Source organism: Pristiophorus japonicus, chromosome 9, assembly GCF_044704955.1.
Source record: "Pristiophorus japonicus isolate sPriJap1 chromosome 9, sPriJap1.hap1, whole genome shotgun sequence".
Lineage (NCBI taxonomy): Eukaryota > Metazoa > Chordata > Chondrichthyes > Pristiophoridae > Pristiophorus > Pristiophorus japonicus.
In genome coordinates this window covers 159,046,217-159,067,722 of record NC_091985.1, presented here as the reverse complement: position 1 = coordinate 159,067,722, position 21,506 = coordinate 159,046,217, and the positions used below count along the sequence as shown (strand labels likewise).

The 21,506-nt window shown below is 49.1% G+C and overlaps 1 long non-coding RNA gene and 4 other non-coding genes across 6 annotated transcripts; all 5 read left to right on the top strand.

Moving 5' to 3' along the window:
- The first annotated feature begins 5,547 nt into the window (after nt 1–5,547).
- LOC139273289 (uncharacterized) lies at nt 5,548–17,538 on the top strand. Of its 2 annotated transcripts, none has more exons than XR_011595060.1 (6): nt 5,548–5,587; nt 13,107–13,157; nt 15,067–15,153; nt 16,351–16,433; nt 16,611–16,653; nt 17,390–17,538. It is a non-coding gene; the product is annotated as an uncharacterized lncRNA (long non-coding RNA). The 2 variants fall into 2 exon arrangements; XR_011595059.1 differs by lacking the exon at nt 5,548–5,587 and adding an exon at nt 11,541–11,565.
- On the top strand, nt 12,950–13,018 carry LOC139274494 (small nucleolar RNA SNORD50). Its single transcript, XR_011595547.1, has one exon. It is a non-coding gene; the product is annotated as a small nucleolar RNA SNORD50 (small nucleolar RNA).
- LOC139274490 (small nucleolar RNA SNORD50) lies at nt 14,929–14,996 on the top strand. Its single transcript, XR_011595544.1, has one exon. It is a non-coding gene; the product is annotated as a small nucleolar RNA SNORD50 (small nucleolar RNA).
- Nucleotides 16,175–16,243, top strand: LOC139274491 (small nucleolar RNA SNORD50). The gene has a single exon (XR_011595545.1). It is a non-coding gene; the product is annotated as a small nucleolar RNA SNORD50 (small nucleolar RNA).
- LOC139274493 (small nucleolar RNA SNORD50) lies at nt 16,751–16,820 on the top strand. Its single transcript, XR_011595546.1, has one exon. It is a non-coding gene; the product is annotated as a small nucleolar RNA SNORD50 (small nucleolar RNA).
- Nucleotides 17,539–21,506: the final 3,968 nt, after the last annotated feature.

Genomic DNA, 21,506 nt, shown 5'->3' with positions numbered 1-21,506 from the left:
CGACTCGCTACCTCTTGTCCCGTTTCACCAAGCACACTGGTGATATACTATAGCTCAACATATTTATACATAAATTCAAGTGCTCCATAAATTTGGTGATTTCATTCTGCCAAAGTGGATAACCTCACATTTTCCCACATTGTATTCCGTCTGCCAAATTTTTGCCCATTCATTTAGCCTGTCTATATCCGTTTGCAGATTTTTTGTGTCTTCCTCACAAATTGCTTTCTCACCCTTTTGAAGATGCATTCACTGATATTAACCTCATGTTTGTGGTTATTGTCATGTATCTCACATTACTGTAAATAACTGTACCTTACCATGCTATACATGACTGTAACTGGATATGACCTGTAACAATAAGCATACCTTACCACCAGGGGTGCACTTGCAGGAGACACTCCATACCTGTCCCACTGAGGTATATAAAGGGAGGTCTCAGGCAAGTGCAGCACTGGAGAGCTGGAATTAAAGGTGCAGGTCCTGAGTGACCTTGACTCCAGCATGTGTCTCGTGTAAGTCAGCACATTAGAGTCAGGACTTAACAGTGGCGACGAGTTACGGGATCACAGAATCCACAGAATGGCTACCAACAGCTCAGATGAGAAATACAATGCTGGAGACAATTGGGATGACTTTATAGAAAGGCTCCAGAAAAGCTTTGTGACCAAAGACTGGCTGGGCGACGATAAGGCAGACAAGAGAAGAGCCCATCTCTTGACCAGCTGTGACTCAAAAACATCCGCTTTAATGAAAGACCTGCTGGCACCCGAGAAACCAGCAAGCAAGTCGTTTGAGGAGTTGAGCACACTGGTGAGAGACCACCTAAAGCCAGCGAACAGCCTACACATGGCCAGACACAGGTTCTACAACTACAGACGCTGTGTGGGCCAAAGCATACCCGACTTCATGGCGGAACTTCGGAGGCTGGCTAGTTCATGTGAGTTCACCGATGAACTAAGGAGAGAAGTACTGAGAGACATTTTTATTGAAGGAATAGGCCACACAGGCATATTCCGAAAGCTTATAGAGACTAAGAACTTGACTCTAGAGGCAGCAGCACTGGTCGCACAGACGTTCTTGGCAGGCGAAGAAGAAACGAGGCTGATCTATGCTTCGGGTACGACAACCAACGAGGCATCGGAACAAGGGGTTCACATTGTGAAACAAACCGCTACCCCCACACACAGACAAAGGCAGGAGAGCAGGCCTTCAACAGCAGACAGTGGCGCCAGAAGCCATCAAAATCAAGGGCCACATGAACAGCCGATCACACCTCATCAACCCACAATGCGAGCAATCAACTACAGACTGAGAGAAGCTCAAGGGAGATCAGCCAGATGCAGCTCATCCTTCGGAAACAATGGAAACGGTCTGTGTTGGAGATGTGGGGGAAGGCACTCAACCAGGGTGTGTCGATTTCAGCATGCCGTTTGCAGAAACTGCAACTACACAGGGCATCTGGCTCGCATGTGTAGAAAAACAGTAGCTCGGCTGGTTACGAATCGGAAGGGTCGGAAAGCGGACCAGAAGACGGTTGGAACAGTGCACGGGACGCTGAGGTACAGTGGGTTAACACGATCAATGTCCACTGTTCTTACACCAAGACGCCTCCAATTATGATAAGGGTTCTGCTCAACGGGATACCCGTCAACATGGAACTGGACACGGGGGCCAGTCAATCCCTCATGAGCGTCCAACAATTTGAACAGCTGTGGCCGCACAAAAGCAACAGACCAAAACTCACAAAGATCGACACCAAACTAAGGACCCATACTAAAGAAATCATCTCAGTCCTTGGCAGCGCCATGCTCTCGGTCACACACAAAGGGATGGTGAACCGACTTTCCCTGTGGATTGTCCCCGGGGATCTCCCAGCCCTGTTGGGGAGAAGCTGGCGAGCAGAACTTAATTGGAAATGGGATGATGTTCACGCCTTGTCGTCAGAGGAACAGACCTCCTGCTCAACAGTTCTAAGCTGTTTTGAACATCTCTTTCAGCCAGGTGTGGGCACCTTCAAAGGGGCTAAAGTTAGAATCTGCATCACACAGAATGCCAGACCGGTCCATCACAAGGCTAGAACTGTGCTTTATGTGATGAGGGAAAAGATTGAAAACGAACTGGACCGGCTTCTGCGGGAAGGCATGATTTCTCCCGTGAAATTCAGCGACTGGGCAAGCCCCATCGTCCCCGTCATGAAGCCTGATGGATCCATGCGAATCTGTAGGGATTACAAGTCTTCCATAAACAGAGTCTCCCTACAGGACGAATACCTGCTGCCCAGAGCGGAGGACCTATTTGCCACGTTGGCTGGAGGAAAACTTTTCTCGAAACTTGACCTCACATCTGCGTATATGACGCAAGAACTGACCGAAGAGTCTAAGCTACTCACCACCATCAACACACATCGAGGCCTTTTTGTGTGCAATCGATGCCCAATCAGGTCGGCAGCTGCTATATTCCAGCGCAACATGGAAAGTCTGCTCAAGTCCATCCCGGGGACGGTTGTGTTTCAAGATGAAATACTCATTACGGGCAGGGACACCGACTCTCATCTCCGCAATCTTGAGGAAGTACTGAGTCGATTGGATCAGGTAGGCCTAAGAGTTAAGAAATCCAAGTGTCTGTTTCTCGCGCCTGAGGTTGAATTTTTGGGCAGAAGGATTGCCGCTGATGGAATCCGCCCAACCGAATCCAAAACTGAAGGCACCCAGGCCTCGGAATGTCTCAGAACTGCGCGCCTTTCTCGGGCTACTCAATTACTTTGGGAACTTTATGCAGAACTTGAGCACACTGCTGGAGCATCTCCACATGCTACTCAGAAAGGGGTGCGATTGGTTTTGGGGGAATGCCCAAGAACGCGCCTTCAATAAAGCACGCAACCCTCTATGTTCCAAGAGTGTTTTAGCCTTTTTTGACCCAGGTAAAAAGTTAGTCCTTACGTGTGATGCGTCAGCGTACGGGGTCGGGTGCGTTTTACAGCACGTCAATGATGCGGGTAAATTGTAGCCCGTTGCTTATGCCTCCAGGTCACTTTCGCGAGCAGAGCGCGGGTATGGTATGGTTGAGAAGGAGTCGCTCGCGTGCGTGTACGGTGTCAAAAAGATGCAACAATACCTTTTCAGTCCAAGTTTGCGTTAGAAACCGACCACAAACCCCTCACATCCCTACTTTCCGAGTGCAAGGCAATCAACGCAAATGCCTCGGCGCGCATTCAGCAGTGGGTACTCGTGCTGGCGGCTTATGACTACACGATAAGGCACAGACCAGGCACAGACAACTGTGCCGAAGCGCTTAGCAGGCTACCCCTGGCGACCACAGAAGGGTCCGACGAACAGGACTGTGAGATGGTCATGACAATCAATGTCTTTGAATCCACAGGTTCACCTATGACAGCTCGCCAAATCAGAGCCTGGACGACCAGCGACCCCATGTTATCTCTAGTTAAAAGATGCTTTTTAACCGGTGACTGGGCAGAGGCTCGCAATGCCTGCCCCGAGGAGGTCAAACCCTTCCATAGGCGCATGCATGAACTCTCACTACAGGCAGACTGCCCTTACGAGGCAGGGAGGCATTTGTCCGGGAGCTCCATCGCGAGCACCCGGGATCGTCCTTATGAAGGCCATAGCCAGATCTCATGTCTGGTGGCCTGGCATTGACGCGGACTTGGAGCTCTGCGTCCGTCGGTGCACCATTTGTGCCCAACTCAGCAATGCCCCCAGGGAGGCCCCCCTAAGCTCCTGGCCCTAGCCCACCAAACCATGGTCGTGGGTGCATGTAGACTATGTGGGCCCATTCATGGGCAAAATGTTCCTCGTAGTCGTTGATGCATTTTCAAAATGGATCAAGTGCACCATTTTAAATTCAAGCACCATCTCCACCACTGTGGAGAGCCTTAGAACCATGTTTGCAACACACGGCATTCCTGACATATTGGTCAGTGATAATGGTCCGTGCTTCACCAGCGCATAATTTCACGATTTTATAGTTAACCACGGTATAAATCACGTTAAGACGGCACCTTTCAAGCCGGCCTCCAATGGCCAGGCGGAGTGAGCAGTGCAGATCATTAAACAAGGCATGCTCAGAATCCAAGGTCCCACGCTGCAGAGCCGCCTGTCGCGACTGCTGCTGGCATACAGATCTCGTCCGCATTCGTTGACTGGGGTTCCCCCCGCGCAACTATTGATGAAACGAACCTTAAAGACCAGGCTCTCGTTAATCCTCTCAGACATGCATGAAATTGTTGAGGCTAAGCGTCAAAAGCTAACTGAGTACCATGACCGAAATTCGAGGGGGAGGTGGAATGAGATAGGGGACAAAGTGTTTGTGCTAAACTATGGCCGGGGTCCCAAATGATTGCAGGGACAGTAACAGACAAAGAGGGATACAGGCTACTGGTTGTACAAATGGACAATGGCCAAACCTGCCGGAGGCATGTAGACCAAGTAAAATGTAGATTCACTGATAACACTGAAGAACCAGAGGCAGACTACAATGTGGAACTCACGCCACATCTGGTGGACAGACAGGTGGAACAACCTGAGGAAAGGGCAGTCTCAACAGACAGCCCAGGCGAGATACCAGCAATCACACCGAACGAAACAGACAGCCCAGGCGAGATACCAGCAATCACACCGAACGAAAAACAGGCACCAAGGCAAACAACTGAACCACAACTAAGACGCTCCACGCGAGAGTGCAGACCACCTGAGAGACTGAATCTGTATCGGCAATAAGACCTTGGGGGAGGGTGATGTCATGTATCTCACATTTCTGTATATAACTGTATCTTACCATGCTATATATGACTGTAACTGGATATGACCTGTAACAATAAGCATACCTTACCACCAGGGGTGCACTTGCAGGAGACACTCCATACCTGTCCCACTGAGGTATATAACGGGAGGTCTCAGGCAAGTACAGCACTGGAGAGCTGGAATTAAAGGTGCAGGTCCTGAGTGACCTTGACTTCAGCATGTGTCTTATGTAAGTCAGTACATTAGAGTCAGGACTTAACAGTTATGAAATGTCTTTGGGCACTGGAGCCACATCCTGTGGGTAGCACTGCTGGCTTTGACCGCCTCGGCAATCTGGTCCCACAACCTTCTTTCTGTAAAGCCTCCTGACCCACTGTGGGTAGAGGACCTCTTTTTGATGGTTCACCTTCTGCACAAAGACCTCGAGTGTGGTGTCCTAGACCCTGGGTGCTATTTCCCTGGCTTGTTGAGACATTTTGTTTGCGCTGAAGCAGTTTTAACATTTTTGATCACCAGAAGGCAGCTCGCCTTTAAGCGGTGTGGACTGCCTTTAAGAGGTGCAGGCTAGCTTTAAGCTTTTTGATTTTTGATAACAATCTCAAACCTGTACCCACCCACTTCCGGTCTTAACGGAAGCAGGACGGGGTTGGTAATGACGTTCTCTTTAAGCTGCGCTCAGTAGGCGCACACAGACAGTGAGCTGGCTTTTAAATAGAAACATCGCACATGCGGGGAATTTTGAATGCCTTGTTAAAGGGGCCGTGCGGGCCAAACCAAACTCAGAGGGAATATTAGTGGGAAACCAACTTGCTCCCAGGAGGCAGGTTGGTCTTTTAAATATTTTCATGAGTCTGTGTGCCTCTTATTTTATTTCCATTTTAAATGTTGCACCGGCCAATCATCGGCCGTGGAAAAGCCTGCAGCTAATAGGAGGCGCCTGCGATCCATGCCCCCCCCCCCTCCCCGCGATCCATGTCCCCTCCTCACGATCCATGCCACCCCCCCTCCCCGTGATCCATGGCCCCCTCCTCATGATCCATGGCCCCCACCCACCCCGCGATCCATCGCCCCGTTTCGCCCCCCCTCCTCATGATCCATGCACCCCCCCTCCCCGCGATCCATGGCCCCCTCCTCACGATCCATGGCCCCCACTCTCCCCGCGATCCATCGCCCCCCTTTGCCACCCCTTCCCGTGATCCATGACCCCCCTCCCCACGATCCATAGCCCCCTCCTCATAATCCATGGCCCCCACCCTTCCCGCGATCCATTGCCCCCCCTTCGCCGCGATCCATGGCCGCCCCTCCCCGCGATACTTTGCTTCCCCTCCGCAATCCGTTCCCCCACCTCCCCGCAAACCGTCGCACCTCCCCCACCCCCCAACTTTTCGTGGAATGGCCGCTGCGAGCCCAATTGCACTCCCGAGTTTTCCCGGCGGTGCCCCGATCCCCCCCTTACCGCTCTGCTGCTGCCGATCCGTGTTAAGCGCGTCATCACCGTGCACACCGCCAATCTATCCCCCGACGGCGACATTCCCCTCGGGAATTCTTCAGCCTGTCCGGCGGTGCCAAAACCTGTTTTTCCCTGTGGTCCAGTGAGGCTGAGGACTTCTGCAGCGGCAGTGCGGCTTCCCTTAAAGGGGAGGGCGCACTGCCGCTGCCGCCATGTTGTTTTTGTTGGCCGCCTGCCAGGTCAGCCCGACAATTATGCCCCCCGGGTTCGGCCGGGCCGCCAACAGGCAGCCTGGCTCCCCCTCTTGGGTGCCAGGCCGCTGGCCCAGTCGAAATTCTCCCTGGTGGCCCGGTGGGCCAAAGTTTTATAATCGCGGAGGCTTTCCCCTTTATGAAGGGTGAGCCGTGATGACTTGGCGCTATGATGACGTCATCGCCATGGTCACTGCACACCGCCCCCAACTTACGCCCCTCAGGTGCTGCCACCATCCCGTATTTGCCCCTCGTTTACTCACCCCCCTCACCATCCCCAACTTCCCGATTCGAATAAAAAACAACAGAGCGGAATTTCGCAAAAGAGGCGGCCTCAACCACAGCTGCGGTAAAAAACAGTGAAACGGGGGGCATTGCAGGGGGGAGAGGGATTGGGGAGTTGGGGGGATTGGTTGAGGGAGGGGGTTGGGGGGTTGGTTGGGGGGAGGGTTGAGGGAGCGGGTTGGGGGAGTTGATTGGAGGGTGTTGGTTGGGGGGTTGGTTGAGGGAGGGGCTTGGTTGAGGGGAGGGGTTTGGTGGGGTTGATTGAGGAAGGGGGTAGGGGGAGGGTTGGTTGCGGGGAGGAGTTGGGAGGATTGAGGGGGTTGGTTGGGGAGGGGGTTGGGGGAGGGTTGGTTGGAGGGAGGGTTGGGGAGGTTGGTTGAGGGAGGGGGTTGGTTGAGGTAGGGAGTTGGTTGGGGGAAGGGTTGCCTGTTGTGTGTGGGTCGTGCCGTGCATAAGTTGCACCCTAACAGTATCGGACAGACCTAATAAACCAGCTGGTCTCTTCCCATCCTTCCGTTTTGATATATTTGTACGTTGAATTAAAATACTGTGCAATTAAGTTAGTCCTTACAACCATGACCTACTCAGGGAATAGATTCGCCTCGGCTGTCTGTTAACTATCATCACCTTTAGACAGTCTATCCATAGCCGCAACAGTGACCTGAGAAATGGCGAGTGTTTCTATAATGAGTTATTTTAATGCCCAATTTGACACACCCAGTCACAGCAACTCAAAGGCAGCAAACACTTGATAAATATGGATGTCAGAATCTGTTACTGTGAATGACATTTCTCATTACTATTTGTCATTTTCATTCTTGTGGTCTGGAAATGAATTAATGATTGAAATTAAGCACACAGTTTCACCATGTTAATATAATCGCACATTCAAATCAATGCAGACATCTGTACCAGGCACAAAACCCTTTCAAGCATTTGGTGTTTTTGAATGAAGAGATTGTTCCTGATATTTGTTTTAAATTCATTGATCATTAATATCTACTGATAGCCTCTCAACTTTCTGAGAGTTCTTTCCAGGAATATTTACAGTGAAGTAGTTCAGGTGCTGTGAGCAATGGAGAAAATATGGCTGCTTGTAGTTTTATTGCAATGCAGCAATGTACTGCCTTCTCTGGTATACCGTGAGAAATGTTACGGGCAGCATCATTCCACTCTGTCTAAAGGAAGCGTTAGCACTGTCATTACCTCACTGAGTGACACACCAGGGGCTGGATTTTCGTTGGGCTTGCGCCATTATTGGCGCCCCGAAGAGGCGGTAATGGATAGGCAAATAAGTTCTGGGCAGGCGCCCAGCTTCCAGCGCCCCGGCCGGGAAATTTGGTGCCGGTTTTGCGGGGGCGCGGAACAGTACCGTCCGGGAGCGTCAAGCCGGCGTGCAACGCCCTCGGTTGCGATAACGCGATCATTTTTGTTTGGCGCTGACCCTGCAGTGCCCCATAGCGCGCCCTGGTGGGACCGCCTGGGAAAGCAGGCGGTCCAAGCTGTTCCAGCGGCGGTGAGGGAGGAATGAATACACGACGCAAGTGTGATTGTTTTATTTTTATTTTTGCGATTTATCTTGACATGGGGTGAGCAAGGTACTGGGAAAGTTTGTTGTGGGTTTTTGGCGATTTTTTTTTCCCCATGGAAGCCTCTCTTAGGTCGCTCCGAGGCCGGCTGTCAAGCTGGGGATTTTCATTTGCTCAGCCGGCCTAGTGCCACGCCTCCCTTAGCGCTCCGCCCCACACTCAGGGCCCAGCTGGTGAATTTTGTGGCTGCAGACGCAAACCATTTCCTGGCGTAAAGATTTACCGTCCCGCCACCATTAGCGCCCTAATTAGCCTCCGACCGAATTTCCACCCCATGCTCTTCAGATACGTGCATTGTGAAACGGTTTAACTGTGGGACAAACCCTTGCTTAAGTTTGAAGAAAATCCACTGACAGGCAAACATACCAAGGTGTAAGGGTGGAATACGGTGACAAAACAATAAGACACAATCTACTGGTTCTAAACTATCACTCAGGTGGTCTGAGCCATGACTAGACTTTAGTATGCATGGGTTGCATGAAAAGTCTTCTGCACTGAATGGAATTAAGGTGGAGATAGAGAGATTTTTGAGCGATAAGGGAATAAAGGGTTATGGGGAGCGGGCAGGGAAGTGGGGTTGAGGCCAAGATCAGATCAGCCATGATCTTATTAAATGGCGGAGCAGGCTCGAAGGGCCAAATGACCTACTCCTGCTGCTATTTCCTATGTTCTTATGTTTACAATGGGATGGGTGTTTTTACCATGCAGTTATATCCTGAGCCACCACTGAGGTCACAAGGACCACTGTGTGGGATATCATCTTAACTCTATCGAGCACAGAAACATCTCCCTCAAATCATCCCTACAGGAACAACTGGATATGGAGGAATCAAAAGTGTCGACGACTTTGTTTCAACTGATAGGGAGTGCCTGTGCCTGCACGTTAAAGGAGCTATCCTTTTAACCCCATGTCCCTGGTCCTTCCCCAAAGCCCTGCAAGTTTCTCCTTTTCGAGTATTAATCCAATTCCCTTTTGCAAGCTTTGGTTGAATCTGCTTCTACCACCCTGTCGGGCAGTGCATTCTGGATAATAACGTCTCGCTGCATATAAAGAATCCTCCTCATCACCCCTCTGGTTCTTTTGCCAATTATCTTAAGTAAGAACAAAAGAAATAGGAGCAGGAGGAGGGCACCTGGCCCCTCGAGCCTGCTCCACCATTCAATAAGATCATGGCTGACCTGATCTTGGCCTGAACTCCACTTCCCTGCCCGCTCCCCATAACCCTTCACTCCCTTATCGCTCAAAAATCTGTCTATCTCCACCTTAAATATATTCAGCTCTCTGGGGCAGAGAATTCCACAGATTCACCACCCTCTGAGAGAAGAAATTACTCCTCTTACCTGTTTTAAATGGACGACCCCCTATTCTGAAACTATGCCCCCTAGTTCTAGATGTAATATCTCCAAGTTTGCAGATGACACTAAGCTGGGTGACAGTGTGAGCTGTGAGGAGGATGCTAAGAGACTGCAAAGTGACTTGGACAGGTTAGCTGAGTGGGCAAATGTATGGCAGATGCAGTATAATGTCGATAAATGTGAGGTTATCCACTTTGATGGCAAAAACAGGAAGGCGGAATATTATCTGAATGGTGACAGATTAGGAATTGAGGAGGTGCAACGAGACCTGGGCGTCATGGTACATCAGTCATTGAAAGTTGGCATGCAGGTACAGCAGGCGGTGAAGAAGGCAAATGGCATGCTGGCCTTCATAGCGAGAGAGTTTGAGTATAGGAGCAGAGAGATCTTACTGCAGTTGTTCAGGGCCTTGGTGAGGCCACACCTTGAGTATTGTGTGCAGTTTGGTCTCCAAATCTGAACAAGGACATTCTTGCTATTGAGGGAGTGCAGCGAAGGTTCACCAGACTGATTCCCGGGATGGCAGGACTGACATATGAAAAAAGACTGGATCGACTCGGCTTATATTCACTGGAATTTAGAAGAATGAGAGGGGATCTCATAGAAACATATAAAATTCTGACGGGATTAGACAGGTTAGATGCAGGAAGAATGTTCCCGATGTTGGGGATGTCCAGAACCAGGGGTCACAGTCTAAGGATAAGTGGTAAGCCATTTAGAACCGAGATGAGGAGAAACTTCTTCACTCAGAGAGTTGTGAACCTGTGGAATTCTCGACCACAGAAAGTTGTTGAGGCCAGTTCGTTAGATATATTCAAAAGGGAGTTAGATAAGAATTAGGAACAGGAGTAGGCCATCTAGCCCCTCGAGCCTGCTCCGCCACTCAACAAGATCATGGCTGATCTGGCCGTAGATGTGGCCCTTACGGTTAAAGGGATCAAGGGGTATGGAGAGAAAGCAGGAAAGGGGTACTGAAATTGCAAAAATGATCAGCCATGAGCTTATTGAATGGTGGTGCAGGCTCGAAGGGCCGAATGGCCTACTCCTGCATCTATTTTCTATGTTTCTATTCCCCCATGAGGGGAAACATCCTCTCTGCATCTACTCTCTCAAGCCCCCTCAGAATCTTATACATTTCAATAAGATCACCCATCAGTCTTCTAAACTCCAATGAGTATAGGCCCAACCTGCTCAAGCTTTCTGTGCTATCTGGTCACCAACCCTCGACAAGGTGGATGCAGAGAGGATATTTCCACTCATAGGGGAAACTAAAACTAGGGGGACAGAGTTTTCGAATAAGGGGCCACCCATTTAAAACTGAGATGAGGAGGAATTTCTTCAGTCAGGTGGTGGTGAATCTTTGGAATAGTCTACCCCAAAGGGCTGTGGATGCTGAGATTGATATTCGTGGAATGAAGGGATATGGGGATCGGGCGGGAAGGTGACGTCGAGGTCGATGATCAGCCATGATCGTAATAAATGGCGGAGCAGGCTCGAGGGGCTGAATGGCCTACTCCGGCTCCTATTTCTTAAGTTCATTAACATTTTATACTGCTGACTCCCAGTTCCATAATAAATATACATCGAATCGTGATCCTATTTAAAATGCTCCCCAAACAGAATAAAGCAGGTTTGGGAGCAGAATGAGAGCTTGGGCCGACCTGCTGGTGGTCAGACTGCAGTCAGACAGTACCCCGCCCCCCACTGGGTCAGGGGCAGGGCCTCCCCGGGGCAGGAGCAGGCAGGACCCCCCGGGGACAGGAGCAGGGCCCCGCCCACAGTCCCCAGCGCGCAGGCGCGGTACCCAGAGGCGGGCCGGGTATATAAGGCGGGCGGCCATTGGGCTCGGCCTTTGTCCCGGGGAGCGAGCGGTGAGTGAGGGAGCGGGGAGCGGGGGAGGGGGAGAGAGAGAGAGAGAGAGAGCGCGAGCGCGCGAGATCGAGATCTATAATCTATATCTGTGTCCCGGGACCTGGGGGTAATATCTGTGTCCGCGGGGCCTGCAGCCACTCCCTGTCGGTGTGAGCTCCCATGCCCTGTCCCCGGGCGGACCGGGAAGGCCGCTTACTCAGTGTCAGTGGCCGGGCCGCGGTGTGTGTTGTGTCCCGGGATACAGTCAGGCAGTGTTTACAGCCAGTCCCACTCCCCGGAGCCCTGCACTCTCTGCCTTCAGCTACTGATCCAACTCCCTTTTGAAAGCCACGATTGAGTCTGCCTCCACCACCCTATCGAGCAGAGCATTCCAGATCCTAACCACTCGCTGCGTAAAATAACATTTCCCTTATGTCGCCTTTGGTTCTTTCCCCAATCGCTTTAAATCTGTGTCCTGGTTCTCCACCCTTCGCAGAATCATAGAAATTTACAGCACGGAAAGGGGCCATTTTGGCCCATCGTGTCCGCACTGGCCGACAAAGGGCTATCCAGCCTAATCCCACTTTCCAGCTCTGGGTCCGTAGCCCCGTAGGTTACAGCACTTCGAGTGCACATCAATGTACTTTTTAAATGTGAGGGTTTCTGCCTCTACCACCCTTTCAGGCAGTGAGTTCCAGACCCCCACAACCCTCTGGGTGAAGAAATTTCCCCTCTAACCCTCCGACCAAGTACTTTAAATCTATGCCTCCTGGTTGTTGACTCCTCTGCCAAGGGAAACCGGTCCTTTCTATCTACTCAGGAACCACATAATATACACCTGCCAATGGGATGTCCCAGTCCATTCCCACATGCAGCTGCTTGCTGACATGTTCTGGCCCACATGCACAGCAAGATCCCAAGTTTAAATGAAATGAGCAGTTGAGCTTTTTTGGTGGTGTCATGAGGAAGGACCGTTCTCCATTGAGAACTCCCTGCTCTAGAATTTTACACCACGTAGTTCTCAATTGACTACTTTCTCTTTTCCCATGTAATCTGTAGTAAATGTCACTTAACTCCTCCATCAAACTGCTTACTTTATTTCCTGCATGTGCTTCTATTGTCACCATTACCTGTTGAAAGAGCCCGTGCAAAAGTTCAGAATGGCGATTATTTTCAAGGTTTCGGGCAACAGTTTCCAGGGACCCTATCTGGAGCCACATCTCAGCATAAAAGTGGAGAAAGGTGTATAAGTGCTGTGGCTGCATAAGATGGATTGGATTGCTGGGGTTCTGAACCAGTCCATTCAAATCTTGGGCTGTTATACCAGGGTGTCTGTACTTAATGTAATGTGTGCAAAGGTCATTTTCCCCCCCATCGAGCTTCTAGCATATTGGTACTTGGTCTTGTCAATGATGAAACAAATCCTGAACCTGAAAGTCTGATGAGAAAGCATACGGATCTGACTGCTGAGATTTGACCAACCATTGTCTGCTGACTTCACAACTGCCAGCCTGGTTTGAGGCACTTTTAAATAGCTGGGGTTTTTTCTGTGTGCTTCTAGGTGTGTGGGCACAATGACTATACAGACTGGAAGTCAGGACTCTGAGCATAGGTATGTGAAAATCATTCATGTTTTTAACATAGTTGCAATGTTTTCTCCTTCCTTCCCCTATGGCCACTCGGGTGTAGCTTCAGGTATCTTGCCCAAGTGACCAGTTACCTTTGATCTATAATCAATGTTATGAAGCTTTTTGGGGTGAGCCATCATTCAAGCTTGATCCTGCCCGTGCAGTGTTTTACAGCAGCTATTAATGGAAGTTCCTCTTTTTCAGAGGGAAAGGGCCATTTGTAGCAGCTGCAGCAGTGCCCAAACTATTGCAGAGAAAGAACGTGTGTTTATTGTGCCCTGTTTGATCTCTGTTAAACATTGAATAAATTTAAGACAGAAATAGACCATTTCTTAATCAATAAGGGGTTATGGGGAGTGGACTGGGAAATGGAGTTGATCCCGTGATCAGATCAGCCATGATCTTATTTAATGGTGGAGCAGGCTCGAAGGGGCCGTATGGCCTACTCCTGTATCTATTTCTTATGTTCTTGTGTTTCCCTGTGGCCTTTTTTATTTATCTGTATTCCTTTTTTTTTAAATCTGTCCTAGCCCTTTCACTTTTTTGTTGATAAATTTATCCTCTTAATCGTACTGAGTTTTTTACACCTTTTGAATGGGCCTCAGTTTTAATGGCTTAATAGAATATTACATCTGATAATGCAGCACTCCTTCAGTACTGCATTGCAGTGTTGAGCCTAAATTGGGCGTTGACCCTTGTGTTTCCAACTGACAGCAGGACATGTGCAATACAACCTAGTGCCTTGTGGGTGGTCTAATTCTGACCATTTCCCAGAGTTGACGTACAGTTTTGTCCCTATGATCTCTTAAGTTTATATAGATTTGGCTGGGCACTGCAGCCCTGTTTGTTTCAAAAGGTAGCACACAGAACAAGGTCCGGCACAATGGGCTGTACCAGTGATCTGCAGCCTTTGACTCTTGCTCAATCTGCAAGTGACCTTCCTAACTCTGGTATTCCTTCAGTCTCACCCAGGCTGCATTTTCCATCCTTTGAGCATAGCCTGGTTATACCCTAATCCCCTCCCATTGCCGTGAAATCCTAATCCATGCTCCTCATCACCTGCAGAAGCCTGTGCTCCTCCAATCAAATTCTAGTTAACCCTGAACTCATTAATGGTGAAAGTCATTTTTCTGCATTCTTGCACACTCATCTGCAGTGCCACCAGTGTCTTTGGCACATGTCTCTTCACCTCGCTGTGACTCCATGGGCAGCACACACTCTCGCCTGGGTCAGAGTCCCACTCCGGGAACTTGAGCACATAAATCTAGACTGACATTCCAGTGCAGTGCTGGGGGAATGCTGCACTTTCGGATGAGACATTAAACCGAGGTCCCGTCTGCCCCCTCAAGTGGGTGTAAAAGATCCCATGGCGGCATTGCGCAGAAGAGCAGGGGAGTTATCCCCGGTGTCCTGGCCAATATTTATCCCTCAACATCACCAAAACAGATTATCTGGTCATTATCACATTGCTGTCTGTGTGCAAATTGGCTGCCGCGTTTCCCACATTATAACAGTGACCACTCCAAAAGTACTTCATTGGCTGTAAAGTGCTTTGAGACATCCAGTGGTCATAAAAGGTGCTGTATAAATCCAAGACTTTTTCACCTTTCCTGCCTCTTCTCTCGCCCTTAGTTGACTATTTTTTATTAAACATTCCACATGATAGCGAGGGAGATGTGGGGGTGAAGTTGGGCATAAATGAAATGTAACGCTTGTATGGATGCTCGGTGGCTTTGTTCTCTGGGTTCTTGGTCTTATCAATGATGAACAAATCCCGAACCTGAAGTTCTGATGAAAAACATAACGGATCTGACTGCTGAGATTTGACCAACTCTGACTTGTCTCACTGTTGCAAAATGGCCTCTAACGGCACTCTCCCTCCCTCCCAATTAGATATCGATTTACCTGCAGGCACAGAATTACTCCTACGTAATGGCTTACCCTCCAGAGGTTTGGGTCTTTGCTTAGCGATGGACACAGGTAATTAGTTTTCCTCAAATGTTGTCTGCTTTAATAACTGAATAATTAAACGGTTGGTTTTCTGGGAGTGTAATTTTCAATGAGGAGTGATAATGATCCTTGTGGGGCATGTGCAGGGGTCGGTGCAATGTGCCCATCCTTGGTAAAGGGAGGTTCTGTCAGCTGAAGTTGAGTGTAACACTTGCATTACATACCTGATTTTAATTTTTTTGTTATGTAACAGTCTTGGCTTAGAAGCTAGACTGTCCTGGCCCTTTACCAGTCCTGATTACCGGTCTTTGTTGGCTTCTGGTTGAGCAACACCTTGATTTCAAAATTCTCATCCTTATTTTCAAATTCCTCCAAGGATAGCCCCTCCCTATCTCTGTAACCTCCTTCAGCCTCACAACCTCCTGAGATGTCTACGCTCCTCTAATTCTGCCCTCTTGAGCATCCCTGATTATAATTGCTCAACCATTGGTGGCCGTGCCTTTTGTTGCCTTAGACTCCAAGCTCTGGAATTCCCTGCCTAAACCTCTCTGCCACTCTACCTCTCTTTCCTCCTTCAAGACGCTCCTTAAAACCTACCTCTTTGGTCAAGCTTTTGGTCACTTGTTCTAATTTCTACTTGTGTGACTTGGTGTCAAATTCTTTTCCACATAATGCTCCTATGAAGTGCCTTGGGGATGTTTCACTGTTAAATACAAGTTGTTTTGCAGTGTGTTGGTGGCCTGCATTGCCACAGTCACCTCTGGTTAAGAGCACTGTTTGCCTCTAGGGATTGTACAAGTGTTCTACTGCTTCATTCCAGCAAGAGATTGCTCCAGTTATTTTGTTGTCTAAATCTGCTTAAGCAGTTGTAAGTTTTCCCTTTCTCAGGTCAGTGGGAGCAGCTTCCCAAGTGCTGACTGCCCTCTCACCTTGGCATATTAGCCTGGCCGGTCTGGTCACTCTTGTTAGATTATTCAAACACAAGATGTTGCAGCCCTCCCTGTTCTTGGCAAAGCCTTTTCCCGAGCTGGTTCAGCTTGCTTGTTGGTCTTATCAATGATGAAAAAATCCCGTACCTGAAGTTCTGATGAAAAACTTTAACGGATCTGACTGCTGAGATTTGACCGACCGGCCGATGTCTGCTGGCTTCCTGCTGCACTGATGTGCGGTGTGGTGTGTAAATGTGACTAGTCTGATGTTGCATAATGGTAATCTTTCTATATACAGGATGTGTCCTAATTGTACCTGTGCTGCACTGAACAGAAACTCCCTGGACTTAATCTGACACTTGCAGCGGTCGGTGCCCAAAGGTAATATTGAGCTTCAATAGTCAAACTGCTTTTGTGACTAGTCTGAAATCTGATTTTGTTAAGCTGCAATACTGGTCATATAAACTAATTTGAAAATTGGTCAAAGCCACTTGCTCGAGATTTGATTTGCCCTGTTGAAGTGCCTGTGTATAAGATACCTCTCATTGTTTTCAACAGTGCAGCTGGAGTGGATGGGAGCTGGTTCTACCATGGCCCTGGGGTAAGTGCAGCATTTCATGTACTTCTGGTGGGAGGGTAAGTTCAATAGTAGCTGAACGAAATCGGTTCCACTGTCGAATATTATTTCTCGGTGGTCTAATCAGTGATGACACTATCCCGAACCTGACACTCGTGATGAAAAATTCAAACGGATCTGACTGCTGAGATTAGACCTCCCATTTATTGTTGCTTTAGTGGGTTAGGTTTGTGTCTTAAGCGGATAGGGCCAGTGAGGAGCATTGCAGTGGAACCTAATCCTGCACTTCCTTTAGGGATTGCATGATGGCAATCTCCACCAGGGCCCTGCCTAATCCACAGGTGGCCAGTGTAATTCTAGCACCCTTGCCACCTAAAATGAGTGTGGTTGGCTAACTTGGCACCAACTAGGCTTGGTCAGAAGGGGTGGAGACTTTTGTCTGTGGGGCCACACCATGGAGCCGCAGAAGTGGGTGTATTCTGCACTACTTCACAGGTATCTCAAATTGCTGACGCAGGCAGTGTTTTGGTTTAATATTGATTCACTGTCATTAGATAATGGGACTAACAGCCCCATCCCCGTGTTCAAACAAAGCAAGCCAGTGAATAAGAACTATATAGGCACAAATCAGGCTGGGTTTTAGGGGCTGAGTTGATTGGGCTTGTGGCCACTCATGGTGCAATGTGCCTTACTGTGCTCAAGCCCATAGCTTGCTGAATAATACTGGTTGTAAGTTTGTCTGTATACATTATTTTTTCAGGCATCTCCTGCCCTGTAATGTTCTGAAGACAGCCAACAAGAAAGATGTGGTAATGCCTTGGTGCATGTTCTTGGATGACGCTACAATGTATCCCTGTTGATTGATTTGTTTGCAATATCTTCAAGTTAATAAAAGAATTTAAAAAGCAAGTTGAGTCCATTTCATAACCTCACTGTTGGCCAGGTTGGGCATTCGGCAAAATGTCCTGTTTTCATTTCCCACAAACATTGGAGCTTTACTCGGTTGTAATAACAACACATAGGGCCCAAGTTTCCACATGATTTGCGCCTGATTTTTAGGAGCAACTGGTGGAGAACGGACTATCTTAGAAATCGCAATTCTCCATTTTTTTTCTGCAGTTCTAGTCAGGTAGAACAGTTCCACTTTGGAACAGAATTTTTTCTTCAAAAGGGGGCGTGTCCGGCCACTGACGCCTGATTTCAAAGTTTCCACAGTGAAAACGTACTCCAAACTAACTTAGAATGGAGCAAGTGAAGATTTTTGTAGAACTGAAAAAACCTGTTCTACACATTAAAAAATCAGGCGCAGGTTACAAATTAGGCGTCCAGAACGAGGGGGGGGGAGTCACTAAATTCTATAATAAATCTTTATTTATACTTATACAAATATTATACAAATAAATCCAACCTGAATAAACATTTATAAGCAAAGAAAAGATTAAATAAACCATCTTCCTACCTGTGTGAAAGTGCTTCAGGCAGCCCTTTCGGGACCGAAGGCTGAACGGGCCAGCCCGAGACTTCGGGCAGGGCACGTCCCAGCACCAGATTTACAGGTAGGTGGCGTTGGGTCGGGTCGGGGAGGGGGGGGGTGGGGAGCAGGAGCTGGCCGTGGGAGGAGCCTTATTCACGCAGTCCCAGTGAGTCCATTCGGTCAGGGCTATGGGCTGCGTGCTTCGGGTGCCTGGAGCTACTGCACTTGCGTGCCCACTGTAGCGCGCATGTGCAGAGGTCCCGGCACTGTTTTCAGTGCAGGGACCTGGCTCCGCCCCCCCACAGCTCATGCTACGCTGCGCTGAGGGCCAGAGGACCTACAGGTAGGTGAAGAATACGGAGGATTTTTTTAGGCGCACTTTGTGGCGCGAAAAACAGGCGTCCAGGTCGGGACTGCGCCGTTCTAGGCGCGTGTGGAAACTTGGGCCCATAGAAACCAAAACTATAGAAATTTTTACTGCCAGCAATTGAAGATTGGCTCACAACTCTGACAGCAAAATGGAGTCATTGGCACAGATTTCAAAAGGGAAGGTCATACTTGGTCAACCTGATTGAATTCTTTTGAAGTAACAAAACTCCAGTGGTGATTTGGGTTATCGTGGTCATTTGATAAGGTCCCACACGGTAGACTGACTGCAGGCAGAATTAGTACACTGGATAGCAAGCTGGCTACAAAACAGACTTGCATTTCTATGGTGCCTTGCACGACCACAGTATGTCTCGGTGCTTTACAGCCAACAAAGTATGTTTTGGGAGTGTAGTCACTTGTAATGTGGGAAATAGTAATGTGATACTGGTCAGATGTTGATTGAGGGATAAATATTGGCCGGGACACCAAGGATAACTCCCCTGCTCTTGTTGAAATAGTGCCATAGGACTACATCCACCTGAGGGGGCAGGCAGGGGCCTGGATCTAGGGGTACAAGTACACAAATTGCTAAAAGTAATGACGAAGGTTAATAAATCTGTTTTTAAAAGCATGTGGTCATTTTAGAGAATAGAAAAGCAAAGGTTGTTAAACTTGTGTAGCGCCTTGGTTAGACTAAACTTGGGGAGTGCTGTGCAGTTCTGGTTTCCATATTAAAAATGATGATGGCACTGGAGAAGGTCCAACAAGATTCACTAGGATGGTACCAGAACTGGGATGTACAGAAGGCAAACAGGCTGGGGCTCAACGCTCCAGCTAATGCCCTCTAGCTCACTGCTGAACACCCCTATTTAAAGGGAGTATCACCCACTTGGTAGGAAGAATAGAAAAGTAAAGCTTTTTTAAAGGACATGTTAAAATTTTTATCACCTAAATCTCTTGACAAGTCCTGATTGGTCCCCTTGGAGGATAAGACACCCAGCCGTTGCTCTTTGCAAAGTGTAATTTGAGCCATTCTGACTCCAAACAGAACAGGGATCACTCTCGTGTGTTAAGACCCTCTTTCCCCTTCTCTTTCCCCTGCGCTGCCCCCCCCCCCCCCCCCCCCCCGCAAAAGAGGTTCCTGCCCACCCGGCCCAAGTTCCTGACCCTGCTACAGATGGTGGGTTAACAGGTTTATTGGGTATGAAGTGAATAGTGACACTGTTGTGACTTCTGGATTTTGTCCAGTCTTACCATCTGGATCACGTTCTTGCTGTCAACTCCCCTTTAGACCTGCATCACGTTCCCCATTATTCTCTTTACCCCCTTCCGCCAACTGAGTTTTTTCCTCCCTCCAGTCACCCTGCCATCTGCCCCCCCCCCCCCATCAGATCTGTCTCTGATTCTCTTCCCCCTGCCCCCCCCCCCCCAAGCTGTTCAATTCCCCCCCCTCCGTCTCCGACCCCCTCTCACACTCCCCCCCCCCCCCTCCGTCTCCAACTCCCTCTCACACACCCCCCCGGCCTGTCTGATTCCGTCCTCGCTCTCCAATTTTCCCTCCCAACCCCCCTTTTGATCCAAACTTCTCACGGGCCTTGTTCCACGGAGCTGAATAAAGCCTGGTTTGTGCTGCACTGTAGCCACAACTGTGGGGTACTGCACCTGTGCAGAAGGTAATGGGACCGACTGCACGCCTATGCAGAGGACACAAAACTTGGTGCAGATAATGACTTTGTTTTTTAAAATGGCGATAAGCTATTAAATATTGGTGTTCAGAGAGATTTAGGTGTTATACAGGAAACAAAGCTAGCATGTAGGAACAGCAAGCAATTGGGAAGGCAAATTGCATGTTGGCCTTTATTGCAAGGGGGCTAGAGCATAGTTTTGGTCTCCCTTATCTGAGGAAGGTCATACTTGCCTTAGAGGCAGTGCAGCGAAGGTTCAGTACATTGATCCTGGGATGAGAGGGTTGTCCTATATGGGAAGATTGTGTATAATTGGCCTATACTCTGGAGTTTAGAAGAATGAGGTGATCTCATTGAAACATACAAGATTCTGAGGGGGATTGACAGGGTAGATGCTGAGAGGTTGTTGTTCCCTGGCTGGAGAGTCTAGAACTAGGGGGCCACAGTCTCAGGATAAAGGGGTTGGCCATTTCAAACCCCGAGAAGAGGAATTTCCTCACTTGGTAGTGAATACAGGTTGAACCTCTTATCCGGCACCCTTGGGACCTGGCCTGTGCTGGATAAGGGATTTTGCCGGACGAGGGGAGGTCACGTTAAATTGGACTACAAGTACTGAGCAAGGGGATATCGGGGCTGGCAGTGTGGCAGAGAGATCATGGGTGGGGAGATCATGGGGTCAGGTCATGCGGGAGTCGGCAGTAGTTCTGCAAAATGCACCACCCCATGGGCAGGAATGGTGCTGGATGAGGGGTGGTTCTGGATAAGGGAGTTCTTTCTGGGGGGGCGATAAGGGAGTTCTGGATAAGGGAGGTTCAACCTGTATTTGGAATTCTCTGCCCCAACAGGCTGTGGATGCTCAGTCATTGAGTATATTTAAGGTTGAGATAGATAGATCGTTGGACTCTTAGGGGAATCACAGGAAAGTGGAATGAGGTGGAAGATCAGCCATGATCTTATTGAATGGTGAGGTAGGCTCGAAGGGCCAAGTGACCTACTCCTACATCATTCTTATAGGTTAGTTGCTGGTTGTTTTCTACTGGCTGTTAGAGTGTTTGGTGCGTTCTACAATTATAAAGTTGCTGAAGTCTACGGGGAATGGTGCAGATGATGATGAAAGACATGAGTTGAGTAACAGGCAAGACGGAGAATGAGCAGCAGCGACACAGCAGGACAAGCTGAGGGAGGAGGGGGTGAAGGGCTCTCAGCAGCAGGCCATACCCGCCCAGGGTGTTCAAGGAGCAATTCTCCTACCTGAACGTCAGCGAGGAACACTGTCAGACATCTGCACTTCACCAAGGACGTCCTCACTGCCACCTGCTGCAGCCACAACTACAACCTGGCAAGGACAG